General features: G+C 45.7%; 1 long non-coding RNA gene across 1 annotated transcript in view; it reads right to left on the bottom strand.

Annotated features, from left to right (window-relative positions):
- LOC142774370 (uncharacterized) overlaps positions 1-20,442 on the bottom strand; it is a 186,552-nt gene that overhangs the window by 24,228 nt on the left and 141,882 nt on the right. The window lies entirely within an intron of this gene.

The following is a 20,442-nucleotide window of genomic DNA, read 5'->3' as shown; positions in this document are numbered from 1 at the left end:
AAAAGCGACCTAGGGAGACCATGTGACACGCGGAACAGGTGCAACCGATGATCTCGGAACGCAGTTTTCGGCTAACTGAGAACCTAAATTTGTGTGACCATTCAAGATGGCATCTACTTAGTTCTCGTCATAGAGAGAGGACCTTTGCAACGAAAATGATGCTCTTTCAGCTAGGTACTTGCAAGTGGAGAGTTATATGATCTGCGGCTCCGTTTGATCTACACATCTACAGAATTTCCTATCTGCACAGGGTTTGCGGGGCTGCCGTTACATAATTTCAGGCAACGTCACTCCTACTCGCAAGGTGTTCCACTAAGGATCGGATCCGACGTTTCAGCGCCCGCGTCAGGTGTGCACACGCCTTCTCAGCGCACACCGTGTCTCACGCTTCGCGGCGGCACCGGGACCGAATCTATTTCCGCGGGCGCTCTTCCCTTCCAACGCCCCCCACCGGAACCATTCCTCATTCATTTATCTTCACTCCTATCCATGCCAGCGCCTCGTGCCTCCATCTTTTTCTATTTTCCCCATTTTTGCAGTTTTGTTCGAGGTTTCTCGTGACACCAGCCTTCCCCCTCTTTTCTCTTATACACCTTTCTCTCCGTTCCCTTGTTGCTCTGTACTCGTGCACTTTTAGGTACGCACTTCCCCCGAATTCTGTTCCCTTTTTTTTCTTCCCTACTCCTGTCACGTGTCTCGTTTGTTCTGCTTTATTATAACTTCTCTCTCAGTTCCCTCCTCGGCACGCGAACGCTACAGCAACAGCCACCGCGTCAGAGCAGCGCAGCGGCCATCAGTCGGTGGTGCGGGGTCGCTGGGCCCAAGACCCGACCGCAGCCGGGATGTTCGCCTGTTGCTTTCGGTCGCGCGCGCCCCTTCTCCCCATGTTTCCCCATTCCCCTCAGCGCCCTGTGCACTCCCGTTATCCCTGTTCGAAGCAGCAGTCGTGCCGTCGCGCTGGCCCCCCGCCCCCCCCATGCCCTTTCCCTGCTTTGACGATCAATAACTCACGCCTCCCTCCTCCTTCCCTAGAATCCCCTTTTTTCTTCTTTCACCGGGCGCCATCACTGTAGTCCGAACCACTCGTGTGCAAACTCTGGCACGCTTGCCTGCTGGTCGGCTTTACACTCGTTGAAAGCGGTAAAAAAGGTAACGAAGAAAGTGCTGCAGTTATTAGGGAGCTTTGAAATGGGATGTTCGGGAGTGAGGGAAAGGTAAACTGCCTAGTGCACAAAAAGTGAACGAACGCGGAGGGAGCGTGAAGGAGCGGAAGAAGGCCTCTGCAAAACTCCTTTGAGTTTCGTAGAACTTGGGTAGCCATACCATCGCGCTCTGTGCGTACGAACTTTCTTTATTACGTTTGTTATCGTTCGGTATATTGGAATACCAACACCAAATTGAAAGCTATTGCATTAGAAATATAAAACACACGTGGAGAAGGCAGGGTGGTCAATCAGAATAATAAAATCTGGTCTACTACACTAAAGTGGGGTGGAAAGAAGGGCAGGCAGTAAAATTTCATACTGGAACTGGTATTGGCCTCGAGGACACACCGTGGCGCCACCTACATGATGACTTCACTCACAAGATGCCGGGTTGACTTTGTCTGCTAGAACACCACATTTCCTGCGCTTTTGCTGTGGACACACCGTGTGTACTTCCCTTTGTTTTGAAGCTCAGTGCTTAACAAAGTGGTAAGACCTGATAATACGGGCAAGTAAACTACGAATCGGTGCCCCCGGTAGCACTCTCGTGTCTAATTTGCATCGTAAAAATGACGACTAAGAATTGATGCAACCATGGGGAATGATGCAAGTGGTGACGCGAAAGCAAAGTTGTCATATTCCACAACTACGCATTCTATCTGTGACGTCAAAACGGTCGCAGCGCTGGCCTCTCAAGTGAAGGCCCTTGCGGTCAACAGCGCATTAAAGAGAAAACAAAAAAGAGTGGCTGAGCAGACCGACACAAGAGGACAGAGCGCTATGACCACTTGTGTCGGTTTGTCCCCTTGTGTCGCTGTCTGTCCTTTTGTGTCGGTCTGCTCGGCCGATTTTCCTTTCCCGTAATGTTCTATAGCAGTTCAAGTACGGCGAACCAACTCGCACAATCTTCAACACTAGCGGTATAATCTCAATGACCTTACGTCAAACACTCGAGCGTCCCCGTAGCTGCCATCCGCATAAGCACTAAAGGTAGTATTCTTGTACACAATTGCGAAGTTTCGCGCGCGAATGAAATCACTGAACAGGCGTGGATTGTAGGTATGGAGTTTCGCATGCCGAAATAACAGTTTACTCATGAAACAGGCAGCAGCAGTAGAAAGGGTGGGGCAAGCGAGCTGACTCTATGTCATTTTGGACCACCTGGTGGCTTTGCACATAATTGGGGTGTGTTCCAATACTCACCGTAGACGGCTAAATAGACAGCTAAATGGACGGCCAACTTTATCACGAGAAAGACACAAACCAAGAGCAGGTAATTTTGAGAAGCACGTCATGAATCAATCCACCTCTTTCATTTTGCTGTGCCTACCTCTGTCGTTATAGGATGGCTTTCGTAGAGGCCGGTACAACCAGTATTGCCAGAAGCAAAGCCTCCGAGATGAAGCTACTTTTCACGAAAATTCGCTATCAGAATGGTGCATACTGCATAGCATCCTTATTAAGGTGGGTTTGCACTGTTGTACCTGGGGCGGATCTAGAGGAAGTGCAGTAAAATTGACTCCCCCCTACCCCATGACAAAATCATGTGTCAGCATCTCATGTGGCTGTTATCCACCTGTACCACCAGTTAGGAGAACCAAAAGTTGTCGGCTTAAATAAGGCGATGTTCAAAAATTTATCAAGAATACGTGAATCCTAAAGAGTGTATCATGCTTCCATAATGAACGCGCAAGCCACAAATTTGGTGGCATTATTCGCATCGTGATTCGAGTGAACGGCTAAGCGGCGACACATCGTCGGCATTGTAAAAACGTGCCAAAATCCCCAAACATTGGCCTGCGCGAAAGAGGCTTTTTGGAAACCGTATAGTCGTCGGGGTAAAACACGCTGAGCGCCCTAACGCGCTTGTTCACACGCACTGCATCACTCAGGGTGTTCCTTACTGCCCGATGAGGCCTGTGTCTTTGGCGAATGGTTTGACTATCGGCAGTGGGTATACTGGAAGCCCATAGTACAATACCAATCGTCGCAACCGGCTGTACTATCTTCATTGATGCTGATGCAGTGTAGATTTGCGCTGAGGAAAAAGAAAAAATGAATGAAAAAAAAGAAAGAAAGAAAGAATGAAAGAAACAAAAAAAGAGATATATATATATATATATATATATATATATATATATATATATATATATATATATATATATATATATAGAAAGAAAGAAAGAAAGAAAGAAAGAAAGAAAGAAAGAAAGAAAGAAAGAAAGAAAGAAAGAAAGACTTCTTAATAGTGGGTGACTTGGACAAGTGAGACTCAAGAGTTCTTTAAATTTTCCGGAACAAAACGTACACCGTTCATGGTGTTTACTAATTATGAATATGCTAGATTGAAAAAATCTTTCTTGCGTGATAATCTCATCAGTACTGCTCCTTAATTTCGGCTTGAAAGACAGTTCGTCGAAGAATGCTCAATACCAGGTGTTGATTGATGATTAATTGATTGCTTGATATGGGGGTTTAACGTCCCAAAACCACCATATGATTATGAGAGACGCCGTAGTGGAGGGCTCCGGAAATTTCGACCACCTGGGGTTCTTTAACGTGCGCCCAAATCTGAGAACACGGGCCTACAACGTTTCCGCCCCCATCTGAAACGCAGCCGCCGCAGCCGGGATTTGATCCCGCGACCTAAGAGTCAGCATCCGAGTACCTTAGCCACTAGACCACCGCAGTGGGACGATTACCAGGTGTTATAGTCTAATTACGTGGACATGCAAGCAGCTATCTGTCAGAATTTGTGATGATGTTGCCAATCCAACTGCTCCTAGCAGTTTTCCAATTGCTTAACGGGCATAATATTTGTCGATGCGGCCTCATAAATTGTGAGGCCCACGAGATGGCTTTCAACTCTCCCATTGTAGGGTACCAAAAACTCTAAATCGTTAACCACATTTTTTAAACACACTCGAGTTGGTACTGTGACAGCTTATTACTCTCTCATAGTAGAGTATACATCGCACTGTAACTCATCAGACATTTGTTTTAAACACATAACGTACTTTAACTCATGAACCATATTTCCAAGCACTACATGTTGTGGGCTTATTGCGCGCCCATTTTATAGCACCTAGTACTCTGAATCGTTTACCGTTTCAACGCTAAGCAAATAGCAAAACTAGAAAATTTGGTGATAGACTGGGGTAATCTTTAGTTATTGTGCGTGCAGATGGAGCAAGGTAGTCACTAGAAGAGGCTCAAGGCCATGTGTCACATGGATGGTATGAAATAGCGAAAGCAACCATATGTCATTTTTAGGTGCAGTGATTACGCAACCAGGCTCATCGAGGAAACTGCTAGTTAAACTGCCAGCTCACGATCAGTGTCATCTTTTGCACATGTCATTAAATGTCAAGGGCAAACACCACAGTGTTCCTTTAAGAGCATTTCAAGAAAAAATCATCAGGCGTTCATCAGGCGTTACACTTCGCACCTTAATTTTGGAAAAAAAAATTACTTAAGATTTCTTCGTTGTTTTTGTTGTTGTTGTTGTTGTTGTTCTCGTGAAGCCATGCGGATCACGCGAGGCGCAACTCTCCATCACTCGCGCTGAAACGCTACGCTAGTGTTCCAATGCGACCGCGATTCATTCCATACGCCCACTAACCCAAAACACGTAGTCGGGTTAAACAGCTCCGCTTATCACGTATAACGCCTATCATTCGTATTGTCGCACGTGTTTTCGTATAATTCGTATTGTCTCGCGCATTACTCTCGTGACACGGCTGTGCTGGAACGCAAGCAGTGTTGCAAGTGCTGTAGCATTCCACCATGGCCGCTTGTACCCCCTTCAATAACACCCGTCCGCATTCCACCACGTGACCTTCTTCCAGTACTCTTCTCTCCAGCCTTTGCCTTTGTCCTGATCGCGCGACTTGCTTTAGCGAGGTCCGGACAACACCATCGCAGGGACCCCAAAGACAGCATTGTTGTAAAAATCTGATCCTTGTCGCTATGCGCCCCATGCGTCTGTTGACCGAAGTTCTGGCATTGTTATACCCTGGCTACATTTTCATCGGCTGGCCGCTCTGTTCACTTTTAATCAAAAACCATCACATTAGTTTTCGTGAACGAGATTCGAGCAAATTTCACTTCATCTACAAGCAGGCTTGCTCCGCCGTACGCGGAACAGGCGTATTGTATTATTCCTTCCCATCGCTTCCTTGTCTCATATAGCCTCCTATATGATTAGGTCCAATACATTAATGCGTCGCGCGTCCTGCAGAGCGTTAAATGCGGCCCTCGACTGGCTGCGGAGAGGACAATCGGTGAATATTAATCTGTATGGCGTGCCGCACCCGCGAAGCCAAGGACGGTGTGGCCTTATAACAAGAACCTCGCTCAGCACAGAGGGTCTTTATAGATACAACGGCCTGTGTCAACAACGAGTGTGTCGCGGTGGGCCGGCGCTCTGCGAGAACCATCGGTGACGACGAAAAGATGGGCCGATGTAGAGAAGACGGACCCCGCGGTGGTGATGTGATTTAATAAGATAATTAAATCTCGCCCCGGCCCCCGCAAGACGACGCTGTTGGGATGAGGCAGGTTCGATATGCTAACACTTAAACACACACACACTATATGTATATATATATATATATATATATATATGTGTGTGTGTGTGTGTGTGTGTGTGTGTGCGTGTGTGTGTGTGTGTGTGTTCTCCGAGCCCCGTAAGACGTGAGTGGATATATGCAGGCATGTATTTTATGTTCTTTATTTAGTTCATTTTGGGGGGGTATTCGACGCTCATACACACTGTGTTATTATAGAAAAGAGGTAAGTAGAGTGGTAGTCTATAATCTAAGGTTAACAAGAGCAAAAGAAGTGCATGTTGGTGCTCACATTCTCATGCGTTTTTATGCTGCGGCACATGTTCCCGCTTAATTTTTGGTGTTTGTACGTCTGCGTGAGCGTACGTGTGTATTCCGCATAAATATACATTTTTTTCCTCGACGCTCATATACGTATGGGAAATACTGCAGCTGAACAATGCAGTGGTGAGGAGAACCGTGATAAGAACGAGAGAGAGAGAGAGAAAGAAAAGATTGTTAAAGTATAACTTTCTTTACACACAGAGCTATAGCAACGTTTTTAATTAAGCTAAAGCCCAAAATATGCGCCTGCGGTGTCAACACGGCGAGGTATGCTTAAGGATCGCTAAGGTTTGCCTTGTCCCTTTTGAGGCTGTACACACTCCATATCCGTCGCAGCGACGGGTTCGAACATACAAAGAAAAAACAAGAGGAAACAATAAGTACTCCCTTCTGTCTAATTTGAGAAATGGATAGTGCGCACCTGATAGCGGCTATATGCGCTACGGAACACATACAATGGTCGTAAGCTTTAACAGAATCAGTAGCCTATCATGTTCACGTGCGGCAAAAAGTAAAAGCGCTGGCTTTTCAATCTGTTTTTGGCCTGAATGGTTCTTCTTGAACTTGGAGCCACATAATCAAATTTTTTTTTCCGTGACCTGGGGGTGAAGAAAATTAGCACGGCTCTCAGATTTTGCCTCTCTCGCTCTCTTTATATATCCCTAATCGAATGATATCATGTCAGAGTGGTCCCCCATAAGGCCACCGAGCTTTATACCTCGAAAATGAAGAGAGTACGGAAACCTTCTAAAGCCCGATCAGGAATTTTTGTTCTGTTTCCTTGAATATTTTTCCGTCGTGTTCGTTGAAAGAAGAGAAAAAAAATTATTATACGTTACCCGCGGGTGCACAAAATAAGCAGTTCGTGGGGCATTTCATGAATAATGCCAGTTGGGCGTCCATTATGAGACGTTGATGGAGGACTAGGCTGTCGCGTCGGTCGCTCCGTTTGGGTTTCGCTGATGAGTTCGCGGTGTGCCGTTACGTTGCGACCTCTCCATTTGGAAGAACGCACTGCATACACTTTTTCTTTCCTTTTTTCTGTACGCAGGTTTGTGGATCAGGTTCTCTCTTATGTGGCATCTCTGCTCGGTCTTTCTTATGTTTAAGCCTGTTCAGCGTTCCATCCTCGATAATGTATCCTTAGTCAATTTTAATTTATTTATGTTTGTTCTTAGAAATTATTTGTAGCGTTTCGCTCTTGCCTGCTGGATTCACACTCGTGAAGAGATGACATAATGATGAACTTCGCGGTATATATCCCAAAGCTAAGATATGATTACCGGAGTCATCGTAGTGGAGGGCTTCGGAAATTTCCACCACTTGAGGCTCTTTAATGTGCCTTCATCGACATGCCGCTGGTGAGGCCAAAGTTCGATACCACGACCTTCGATTAATCACTGCTCCATCATAGCCTCACGAGGAAACGTATAAGTGCTACAATGTGTGAAATAAGTGAACAGAGTTGTTTGAAGAGAAAAGTCCCGATAAAACGCTTTCATCCATTTTTCTTATGCGTCGTAACGCGGCTCTGCAGTTGTGATACGGAGTTTGGTCATCGCGTCCAGTTTGGGCGCACCAAAGTCGTGGAGCCAAGAAGTCAACTCGCCGTTTGATTACGGCATCCGAAGCTTTGTTATCCCAGTTGTTTTCTGCTCCACCCGCGTGAACCTTTATTGACGGAATCGACGTTCCGTGACAGAAATGACGTATGAACCAGATTTTGATGAGCCCGGCGTAAAAAAAACTTTCGTGCTAGAATTGAAGAGAGCGGAAATAAGAGAACACGGTCCTGGCATAAGTACCCAGACTGTAGAACGCCTGCTTGGCGGCAATTCTGTTCCCATTCAAAAAGCTGGTGGGTGGGCGCTTTAATGGGTAATTCAGTCCAGTACCTCACGCATTAGTTGTGGCAGGCCAGTGGGGCTATCCCAACACTAACTGGCACTAGCAGTATCTGGATGCTGGAAGCGTACTCGTAAGGCATTAAGTGAAGCTCGATCGGTAAAATAATTCGGAACCTCTGTGTGCACTAATAAGTCATAAATCATTCAGACATGGTATCCTCGCCTGTATTGGCAGACTACGAACATTGAGCGTAAAAACAATCTTCTTTCCGGGAGGTCCTCACCATAAATCATGTTGAAATATATTGATACACTATTTTTTGAGGGGCAAATATCCTTTAAGATCGAGCCATGTACCCTGTCTAAATACCCTGTGACATATGGTACATAGGTATATGGGTATAGGGGTATGTGGATATATGGGTTTATTGGTATATGCGTATTGGTACGAATGCAAGGTTATATAGGGCGCACGCACATATGTATATACGGGTCGAGCCATGTCCCTTGTCTATAGTGCCCTGTTCGTTGGCGTCACAAATGAGCACATGGGTATGTAGGTATAAGGGTATAAGGCCCATATGGATACCCATATTCATATACGGATATCCATAAGACTATATGAATATCCATTTGGGTATGATCGAGTGGGCAATGTACGGAGGTTAATGATCTTCTGGAGCTTCGCCCACTCGTCATCAACCCCTTCGTAGATATGCTGTGATTTTTTTTTTCATGGCAGCAGTGCGGTGTCAACGAGACGCAGCACATGGGCTGTCTCGGCATGAATTCCAAAATAATGTTTCCCCTCTTCCCGAACCTGCGCCGCCAACACATAAAAAAACAATCGAAAGAGCAGTTAAATTAGTTTTACAAAAAATATGTCATGACGGCCGGAAGAACAAATAGGTAATTTATTACGCTGTTAATAAAGGGGTGGCACCACATTGTAATCGACTGAGAATTTTAAGAATATTCAACGCGTATCCTGTGAAACTGCGACTCGTTATGCCCAGCAAGAAGTCTGGTCACAAATTGTTATAACTTAGTGTGTTACGTTTTCAAGTGTTACACAAAGTGGACCAGGATGTCGAACCTTCTTAAGGACGCTCACAAAAGTGCTGCCAGTGCATCTATGGTGATACCTCGTAAATACCGCACGCATAAATGATTGTGATTGATTACCGCTTGAAGAATTGTTCCCCTGTGTGACAAAACACCACAACACACAGGCTAGTAAAAATTTTTTTTGTATGAAATTGCAATGCTTGTGAGAAACCACGTGGTCATAATTAATTGAGACAGCCTCGTTATTCGATGCTTCTTAAATACATGCTGATTTCGTACTTGAAAACACCTGAATTAATTTATTATGTGGTAGAAGATTACCCGGGACTTCCAATTCACCCGTGTACCATGTACGTGTGTAAACCTCAAAAGCCGTTTAATGCCTTCGCGGTGAACTGCTGTTGATGTGGGAGTTGAATAACGTCGATCGCTCGCGTATTTCATTTCTTCACGGGGTTTTTTTTTTCCTATGAGCCACACGGAATGCCACTTAACACGAAAGAACACTTTCGCACGGTTGTTCAGAGGTTGAATTCATCGAAATATTCCTAAAATAACATGGTCTTCGTGAAATAAATATTCAAATTTCCTGTTACATTCGGCGATTTTAAATTAAATGTTTTGCGTGCGAAAGTACTCTTCAGTTGGGTTCTTTTTTTTAACTCGCGAGGATTTGACTCAACGTGTATGAACAAATAACATAAGCTAATTAGTATTAAGGCTGGGTATCGTTAATGAACAGTAGCAATGTTCCCGATGGCTTCCGGGGTAATGTGATGGTTTTAAAAATTAAGAGATCTGAAGTGGAAACAGGAAGTGGAATAAGTGCACGAAAATACAAAACGGAAGCGAACGCAAGGCTTCAAACGCGTAAGCAATATACGTTTCGCGTACATTGTTTAGTGTACTTTTGTTCTTAAAATTTCAATTAGACATCGGAGATCTCATGTAATACTCCATCAAAAAATTTGTAAAGATGACATCAATGAATGCAACTGCGCAAGTATTTAGGTACATCTGGTACCTGACCTGGTTTAAAATCTTTATTGTAATTTATCAAGTTTTGGGAACCATACAACAGCTGCAGTGCAGCATCAGTTGTTCCTTAACGTCGCCTTGCAGAGAAGTGTCGTTCCGCTCTTCTCCACAGAGATTTATTTTGTATTACGGGGCCTTGTATTTATGAGCTTGTCAAGGGCGAATCATGCCGATAGCTCTTTTTTTTGTGTCGACAACCTGAGTGTATGACCATCTACTCTAAGCTCAGACATAAGGACAGCAACCGGCCGATATATGAGTAGGAATTCTTTATTTACGAAGACAGTGGACGAAGCTATCGCTGGGTCTAGATCGACATAACGGAAATCAGTCACAAGAATGGGAAGCGTTCTCGTCCTACACTAACAAAAAATAACGAAAAAAAATAAAAGCCAATAGAAGGCTTCAAAGACAATAGGCACGCTGCGACGTCCATGTGCCCAATGTCAACGGCTTATACTGTAGCTTGCGAGGTTGTGCACCCCGACTGTGTGTTCTGTTTATGAGATGGGTGGTCGGGAAACGCAAGCCGGACGCAGTGGCGAAGCACAGCGTGTTCGGGTTGCATAGAAACCAAGCCACGAGCTAAGCCTCACCGGTTCGCCGCGATGGAAGCGACGTGCTGCGGCAAAGGCGGTTGTCGCACGTGCGTACCACGGATGGAATAAAGAAAGTCCCGAAACGTGGGATCTAAAAACGAAAAAAAAAACGAAATCAAAACAGACCCAGGGACTAAAGAGAACGGACGCTCGGTAAGCGTTTGCGGTGGGTGCATGGGGGAGGTGTGGCGTATGCAGGCGCGCATTCTGCGGGCATTTTGACGCCGATCGTCGGCAGCGGATCGTCGGTGTTTACCTATTTATGCAGTCGCGACGACGGGAAGCCAGACGGTTTCGGTCGGCGCCGGCCCGCGTTTCGCTTGTGCGAATCCCGGCAGCCGCTTCATCAGTTATGGAAATCAAAACGCGCGCTGCCGTCATCCCAGTTATAACCCCAGGCACATCGGTTGACTGGAAGCGGCCGCGGCTTTTCTCGACTCGGCATTTCTTTTATTTTCGTTTTCGCGCGTTAAGTGCGTCGTTGAACCAGCGGTGGCCGCGGTGTTCGAATGCTCCTTTGGGCGTCTTTCGTGCCGAACTTCTTGCGCAACAATTTGCCCGGGTTGACGAGTATGCACATGGTGTCGTTGGAAATGCTGGTGGTAGGATGATTTTGAAGGGTCTTTTCGAGCGAATCTTGTTATGAAAAATCTCAGATTGCGGTGGCGGCCGTCCGCCGCAGTATGGTGAAGTGGTTACCGCGCTCGGCTGCTGACCTGAAGGTGGCGGGTTCGATTCCCGCCGCTGTGGTCACATTTACGTTGAGGTGAAATGCACTGTTCGATGTGTGTGCACTTAAAGGAACACCAGATGGTCAATGTTTCCGCAAACTCCCCCTATGGCGTCCCTCACAATAATGTCGTGGTTCTGATTAGAAAAAGTGGCTATTGATTTAGAGTACTCGGTACTAACTATGGTAGAACTGAAAGCCGTTCGTTGGATCTCACACTGCACTGGAACTCCAAATATTAGTGTTACTCGGTGGCGGTGTCTTACGCAGACAGGAGTCCCTGTGGAGACTACCGTACAGAAACGCAAGCCCCGAAAGTTCTCTGTTTCCATGCGTGTTTTTATGCGCCATTTTCCAATAACTGACGGTTTCTCAAATTACGGGCTTCTAGGCAGTCATCCAATAATTAAATGGGAATCGTGTATTTTATCGAGACGATTAGAGATTGCGCGCTGCCACATTTTACTGTGGCCCTGACACGAACGCATGATCACCATTGTTGCATGTAGCAACTGGAGTGTTGCGCGGCCAAGCATATCGATGGTGGTGGTCCATTAGCAAGCACGGAGAAAGGGAACAGGCAGAAAAGACCAGTGTTGAGGGCCATAGAAATGAAGAAAGAAGAAAAAAAGGAAAAAAAAATAGTTAAGGACGCTTCGTGAATTCCAATGTATGTTCGGCGAAAGCCCGTGCGTATTCTTTTGTAGCTTTTGATTTTGCGATCGCTATCTCCATGAAATGTGTGCTTCGTATTTTTCAATTAGTCACGTTAACTTAAAGGATAGTAAGTACGCTCAAAGGCTTTTTAGGAATGGGGCTTCATGCAGCAGTTGGTGTTATCTCAAGCTGTGTGGGCTGGGAAAACCTAAACAGAAGCTAGTGCAAGTGCGGAGATTCTTCCAGGTAGCCTATACTAGCACCATTTGTGTATACATTAGCGACTTTCGTCTAATCACTAGCAAGCTCGCGATTAGGCTTATTGGTTCATTGGCAGTGCTACTGCACGTTGTGGTTGGGGCCCACGGGACGGCTTTTTGCTCTCCCATAGTAGAGTACCAGGTACTCTAAATCGTTAACAACTTTTTTTAAGCACACAGGCTTATTAATTTTATGGACGGCTCGCTGCTCTCCCATACTTAAGTAAAAAAAAACTCAAAGTCGTCAGAAGCTTATTCTATATAAGTCAGGTGCCGGATAACGAATGGCACATAGGCGGCGCGCTCCTGCGTACTGTCTAAAATCCTGTCTATGTGGAGCCTAGCAGCAAAAATATCCGTGACATCCGCGCGGTACGAAAGTCACGCCTACAGACGGTAAGAGCAGGCGCAAGAAGGAAAAAAAAGAGAAAAAAGGGGGAGAGCCACCGTCTCCGTCACGCCAGCCTCGCGCCAGGAGCGGGCATCCACTTACGCAGAACCGTTCAGCCACAAGCGTGAGCGCGAAAAAAAAAAAGAACCCCCCCCCCCCCCCCCCATGCCGTCGCCACGCCAGCTGGGCGCCCGGCGCCGGCGTGACGTTCACCATCGCTCGCATGCAAGTGTGCGTCGCCCTTTCGTCCCGCTGTCTTGTGATGGTCGTTTTTCTAAAAGATGGTCTGAAACAGAAACATTTTCCAGTGCCATATGGCTCGCTTTAATCAAGATATCATGCATCTCTCTGCATTTCGGCATACACTGGGATGTGCAGTCCCATTGTTACTCTTCTGACTTCAATAAAAGAGTACAAACAACTTTCCGTTCATCAGTTGTCGAGGTGTGACACTGTGTCATGCACTAAACAAAAGAGCGCTAGTACATGCGTGACAGCTTTCTGAAACACTGGCCTATGTATGTTGATGCTCACGTTCTACCAAACAAGTTGAACTGACGATTTTAGGAAAGCATGGCAAAGAAGAAACAAACCAAAGGCCGCTAGGCAGAAAAGATCAAAATTGAAAATCTATTGGTCGATCTTTGATTAGTGGTTGCGTAATTTGATGATGAACATCAAGTAGAGAAGTCAGAAGTCAGGTGCAGAAGTCAGCAGGAGAGCCCCGTCGCGGTGGTCTAGTGGTTGAGGTACTCAGCTGCCGACCCGCAGGTCGCGGGTTCGAATCCTGGCTGTGGCAGCTGCATTTTCGATGAAGGCGGAAATGTTGTAGGCCCGTGTGCTCAGATTTGGGTACACGTTAAAGTACCCCTGGTGGCCGTAATTTTTGGAGCCCTCCACTACGGCGTCTCTAATAATCATATGGTGGATTTTGGAAGTTAAACCACACATATCAATCAATCAATCGAAGTCAGCAGGAGAGCGTATGTCACCGACATTTGTTAACTTTTTTGAATATTAAGTACAGTTTTCATATTCCAGCATGAATTAGGAACAGTGAACCACGACCAAGACAACCAGTGTACTGCTGTGGAGCTAAAGTACCAGCTATAAAAATCCCCATTTTCTAAAGAGCAACTGCTAGCAGTAAGAATAAATATATTGAGGTTCGTTCTGCACCATTTCTTGACCCCAACTGCACGCCGACGTTCGCGAAAGAGATGTGCAGAGGCATTATTTATTTGGAGGGAGACCGACCTGTCCGTCGCTAATTTGTGTACGTCATACTTGACCTTGGCGCGCGTTTCGGCACTCACTTGAACAGTGATGTGATGCCGAATAAAGGTAAGGGTAGCCACTCCCTGTAAATAAGATCAGCTAAAGACTGAAAATGAGTAAAAAGCACTCTATATAGCGAAATAATGTGCATAAATTCTAATTGCAGAAATAAGTAATCGTTGAAATGCTAAAAAGGTGCTGCTGCCCCGGCGTGCAGCTCGCGGCAGTTCGCGCGTACGAAATGCAAATGTAGGAGCAGACACGCTAAAATACCCCTGCAATGTTTACGTGCGAAAGCGCGTTGTTTTCAAACAGCGGAGAATAGGCTGCTGTCACTGACACTCGATTGTGTAGCTCCCGACACAAATCAGCCATATTTCTCACAGCACACGCACGTGCGAGAAACATGCGCAGGTTTCGAAAGCCGAACACAGCATCGTCCGCAAATTTCGGCGAGCGAAACACCCGCAGTTCACGGCGAAGCACTAAAACGACGCACAAACACGCGTTAACCGTTCTTGGGGAACGGCGCACCATGAACCGAAGTCGGAGCTGAAAGCGCTCACCGTGGTTGTCTCATGAAGCCCTACAAACTATTCGCAGATCAAATGCATGCACATGGCACAAAAACAGTTCAAGGTTCCGAAGACGGTTTGCAAAAACCCACTTTTTAGATATACACCCCCGCAAGAAGACTCGCCTTCATGCGGTGGCGCTGTGGTGCAGTGGGTAAGACATCTGCTTCACGTGCATGCGGTCCCGAGTTTGATTGCCGGGCTGTGTGTGCTTTGCATGTTAATTTCGCGAGTGTAGATTATTGTAATACTAAATAGTTTTCTAATTACGTGCAGTCATAACATCCGCTTCATTCTCGGCGAGAAACCGCTGTGTGAAAAGCCTTAATATAATACTTTTTTTTTTTTTGCCACCGCATCAATGCCGGGCCGCCTACGGAAAGTCACGCCTAACTGCAGGCAGTATCTTCCGAGGAAAAATTTGACCTGAAATCCCGGCTATTCCGAAGGCCACTTCAATTCAGGCTGGTTTCTCTGCAACACGGCTACGGAGCCGCCTAGAAGCGGCGATAATTTGACTTGATTTCCTGCCTGCGGGCGTGTAGTCGAGCCAGGATTTGACTTTGAGTGTAGGTGCATATTTATGTTTTTGTGTCTTCATACTGGGTTCTAGAAGACGGCTTTTCGCTACACCATAATAGAGTACCAAGTATTTTAAAGCTTTGTTCGCTTTTTATAAACACACTCGCCAAACTTTGCTTAGCCCCATCTTTCCGAAAGAGACGTAGGCGGAGTAGGTCTGCTGATGTTTCCGTGATTTTGCAGGACGGCTGCTTTGCAACACGTGTGACGGCGGGGCTTGTAACCAACGCTGCGTTCATACATTCACCAGTCGTGGTGTGTTTATTCCTGTTCCCCGTTTTCCATTGCAACTGCTAACAAGTCAATTTTTATTTTGCTTCACATTACTGCCCTTACTTCATACTTCTGTCTTCCTCTTGACACAATCTCTCACCCCATCCTCCGTAGGCGTAAAATCAAATCAAAGCTGGAGGACACGTGGATGCGATTACTTGCCGAGTCGGCTGCGCTTGGATCCGGGCTAGAGCAACACTTTAGGTACATTTAGGTACATGTTTAAAAAATGGAAGGACACTTCGGAAATTCCAAAGTGTGTTCGGTCAACGCCTGTGCCCACTGAGACGAGGTAGATGAGGATGGAACGCGATGCACGAGACTTTCTCTACGCATGACTGAACATGCTGGACACAGCGATGGGAACATGCGCAGGGCACATGCATGCGAACCGCGAGCGTTGGAATCTCCGACGCGAGGCGTGACCGATGGGACCGGCGGCCACCTGACCCCATGTCAGGGCACGAACGGACGGACGGATGGACGAACGTGATCACGGCGCGATAAAGGCTTTCGCCAATGGCAGCTGGTAAATGCTGTTCCGCAATCGCCCAGTCCGTCTCTCGCACGCTTCTACAACAAATGGTTTCTGGCGCGTAAAACCACACAGCTCAATGTTATGTTTAGTATGAACCTTATTTTCTGCAGGTTCCTTGCTAGCTATGAATATGCTAGTTTAAAAGCGACTTAGAGCCATCTAACTTTCTTATTGCTTCTGTTTTACTTCTACTTGACAAATTAACTTATATATTTATTTATTTTCAAATACCGCAGCCCTAAACAGGGCTATTGCAGGAGTGGGGTATATTTTCATGAACAAAGTACACAGATTACGTGGTTAAACAGTCAGAACAAAGAAAAAACAATGAATTACTTATACAGTGCATCTACGAAATCTGACAGCGACAATTCACGAATACTACCGGGTACTTTGTTCCACCTTTCAATAACTCTTGTAAAATTACTGTTCATAAAAATGTTCGTGTGCATAAAGAAAGTCTTTAGGTCGGGGCTGTGGTAAGAACTGCTGAGCAGCACGTGCAGTTGTAGGCATTGTAACTAACGATGGCTCGGAAATAAGCCATGGGTTAGGTTTCGAATGCTAACCTAGTTGCCTCCCAGAAGTACCAGAGCAGTGTAAACACAGCATATAGTAGTGTACCTAGTGGTCAGTCGTGAGCTGGATAGGCGTAATTTTTATCGCAACAGCCTCATCAAGCGTGAAGCCCATGGGATGGTTTTATGGCGCCCCATGCACAGTAGAGTACCAAGTACTTTTAATCGTTGAACATTTTTCTAAACAACAACGTCATTTGTACGTGTTGCTTTCGCGTCATGTAGATGAAGCATTTTTTTTTGTCATCCTCGTTAGTGTATCTCTGCCAAAAAAAAAAAGTTCTGCTGAAACGTGTTCGATTTTAACACTCTACGACATAATCAATTTTTCTAAACAGAAGTTTCGTTTTATGCTCGAAAGCGTTTGTTTGCATTGGTGGTTCGTGCAAGGAATTTTCTCTGTTTCGGGGAATTCGCGGCCGTAATTTCGTATTAAAGGGAATCTTTGCGTTATTACAACCAACTGCAGACATGATGAAATTTTCTATGATGAACACAACGCAGTGTCACAGCGCACCTTTGGCTTCCACAATCGGATCTGGCGCACGATGCGCGAAAACGCATATAGCCCTTGAGATTTATTTTTTATATTAATACAAATTAATCTATTGTGTGCCTTATCCTCAAAACGTATACGGGCAATTCACTCTCAGCATACGCGTTACGTCTGCGAAGGTGATGCCGTTGTGTTGTGCAGGGGCTAGTCAAGATTTTGATAGTCGTAGACAGGTAAGACACACGAACTATATTGAAATTAATTACGGTCATTGACCACGTCTGATGAAATTCTGTGACTTTTCAAAACCACGTATGGTTTCTTTGTTCACTTAGCTGGACCGGAAGCCGTGATACCTCCATACTCGTCTTCCAGCCCAGCTCAGTGGTCGAGGAACCCGTATGCGTGTTCCTTGTCCACATAATTTCATCAGCTTTGTTCAATAATCATGTTTAATTTCATCCTATGCCTGAGCAGATGAGCGTTCGTCGATCCTATGAGTATGTGTTATAGTTGTTGCGAATGTACATGTGTTCTAATGCGTCCACTTGCATTAGTTCATCTCTAGCGCAAAATGTGTTCCCATGTTCTCTGAAGTATGCAGGGAAAAAATGGCCGAACTGGAGAACTAACATGTTCCGGAATGACAATTCTTTGGCTTAGTACGATACAGGACTGTCTGTGTGTGCCAATTCAAGAACAGCATTGTCGGTCCATCCTCCCATGACGAAATAGAATACTATAAAGAAATGTAGAACAAAATAGACATCCTCGGCAGTGCTTGGTTTCGAACACAAATTCCTATCCCACAAAAGCGATTGATTTAACCACTGGGATACCCAACCATTTTACGGAATTTAAATATATGTGAATCTTGGTAGTTCGCTATACCGGCTATACAAGACAAATGTTAAAGTCCAGAACTTTTACAGAACTTTATGGTGGTTTCGTTAGAAATTAATTTTAATGCTATTTCAGACATTTATAGAGAGAATACCATTCCATTCCTTGTTTATTTTAGAACTTACCCTGAAATATCCAGGCATATTTGAAAACTTCTTCCTTGAATGAAATCTTTCTTTATATTGATGATGAAAGAATTGTGAAACGTGCAAGACTTTACTTTATTGTCGTTCGTGATAGTTTTGACCTGCTTGAAGTAACGACAAAAACGGAATAAATGAGGACAGTTATGCAAAAAAAAATGACGTGGCTTGCACCAAAGAAGCCATTACAACTCAACCGTTAGTTACCTTACATGACAGTGCAGATACAGCTTTTGGAGGTAACGTAAGTTTCTTGCTTTTAATGGATTATCCCTCGGAAAAACATTAAACTAATTTGAAACGCTGGAAACTGAGTTTCTTTCGCCATTCCGGCGAGCTGATTTCCTTTTCGCTCAACTTCCTTCTTGTAGTGTTCTCTCGAACTGTTCGATTTCTTTGTCCAAGTTTTTTTTTTTAGACATTTCAAACTCGCTGTCGCTGCGAAAACGGCGCGGTTGCAAACTTTTACATTCTACTTAACGAAAAGGCAAACAAAAAGTAAATAAACGAAGCGAACACGGATATTCGCCCGAACAGGAAGAAGCAGGGGAACTAGGAAAGTATGGGGCTAGAATAGACACAGAGTTGAGGAGAAAAATAACCTAAGCTTCGACATGCATAAGTTCGCTCGCGCCGCACATATTATCTCGTTCGCCCCCCCCTCCCCCCCTCCCCACCCCCGCTCTCAAGCTGCTCAATCCCCATCCCTGCGTTCCATGGCAGCGTTGGACTCACTTCCACTCTGGAAGCGAGCTTGATGTATGATGGGCCAGCACTTTTTCCTTGAGAGAAGTGGACGATATTCACTGACGTGTGTCCGTTCGTACTATTTTTTGTTTCCCTCCAGTGTGTTCTATAGCTGTCTCTCGATGCTTCCCTATCACGAGCGCGTCGTCGGTGTAGGGTAGTACGTTCCGGTGGTAGACAGGCAGCCTATTAAAAAATATGCCGCTTAAGGAGTGGGAGAGAGAACGCACTTCACCTAGATATCGGCAGGGGGAGAGGTCAGAGCGGCGAGAGAAAGGATGAGAAAGGAGGAAAAAAAACCGTCCATCTTTTTTTTTTTCTCGTGCGGCTAGTGCTTTCATATGCGGCGTGTAGTAAGTGTTGAGTGAGAGAGAGAGAGCGATAGTGAGTGGGAGAGATAGAGACTCAATCTATACGTCTTTTCGAGATGCCCTGGGTGCGAAACGGTATTTTTGAGAGCGCTTCCATCTTGCCGGGATCGGCTTGAGATTTGACACCTCGGCGAGAAGGCTACCACGGAAAGCTCTTCGCTCCGAGAGCGTCGGGAACTTGTGTTTCGAGATTTATTATTCTTAGATTTATGTACTGCTATTTTTTTTCGATCGTCAAAAAAGAAAATTTTTGCGAAGCGTGGAAACGTGGCTCTCGTTGCACGTTTGTTTCTTGTTCTTCTTCTTCTTTTAATTTGTCGCGAGAGTCGCGTGCTTGGCGGCAAATTTAAGAGGTGATTTTTTTTCTGTGTAACCAGTCAGCCATTCTATCCGACGGAGAGGCTTTCACCACTTCACCGAACAATTACGCAAAACCGATTCGCGATAGCTGACTGCTTAAACGAGAGGCGAAGGTTTAAAAAACGAAGCTAACGGCCTTGCTGCTCGAGCAGTCGATTTTCAGACTGTGGCACGCCTATGCGTGGAAGGTTATCAATCGACATCCGAGGTTTTAAAGGCCCTACCCACGATACGGTTATCAGACTCGCCGTATTGAAGTGTTCCGTAAATATGGACCGTGTGTAGTAGCACAAACTGTTCCGTAAATATGGACCACCTTGAGTTTATTTACGGGCACCGGCACTATAGTATACGAAGCGCTCGGTCCTTTCGAATGTTGCCTCCATCTAAACTCAACCACTACGGCCGTGGTCGAAGCCGCCACCTGCCAGCCAGCAGCTGAAACCACTGCACCACCACAGTGGACATCATATTCATCGTGTATCATGTGATAGAAATGATGTGATCAAAACATGTATTGGCCTGCTGAATATTAATAAGGTTGACGAAGTAGAGCACGTCACCACTGATAGATCGATTTTGACACGTTGCCGAAATCGAGCTATCGCTCTGAGCGATCTGCTTACCTAACGCGTAGCAAGCCTGGAAACTCGGCTTTACGTAAAGGCCATCGGGCGAAAGCACAAAATAACACACAATAACTACTTGCTCCAGCAGTTGTTTCTCGGTTGGTGCCCGTTTTTAGCTCCGAGAAGGCAATTTGCCCGTCTCGAACCTGCGGCGTGAGTTCGTTCTGCATCCGAAGGCCTTCGCAGAAGGCATTACGAAATGTCCCGTTCCGTCGAAAGCCAGGAATAACGCCACAGCCACGCGGTGGCAGAGACAAGCCGATATCGTCCGACGCTTACGTC

Source organism: Rhipicephalus microplus, chromosome 10 (assembly GCF_043290135.1).
Source record: "Rhipicephalus microplus isolate Deutch F79 chromosome 10, USDA_Rmic, whole genome shotgun sequence".
Classification (NCBI taxonomy): domain Eukaryota; kingdom Metazoa; phylum Arthropoda; class Arachnida; order Ixodida; family Ixodidae; genus Rhipicephalus; species Rhipicephalus microplus.
Note: the sequence above shows the minus strand (reverse complement) of the source record. Positions and strands in the feature narration are given on the sequence as shown.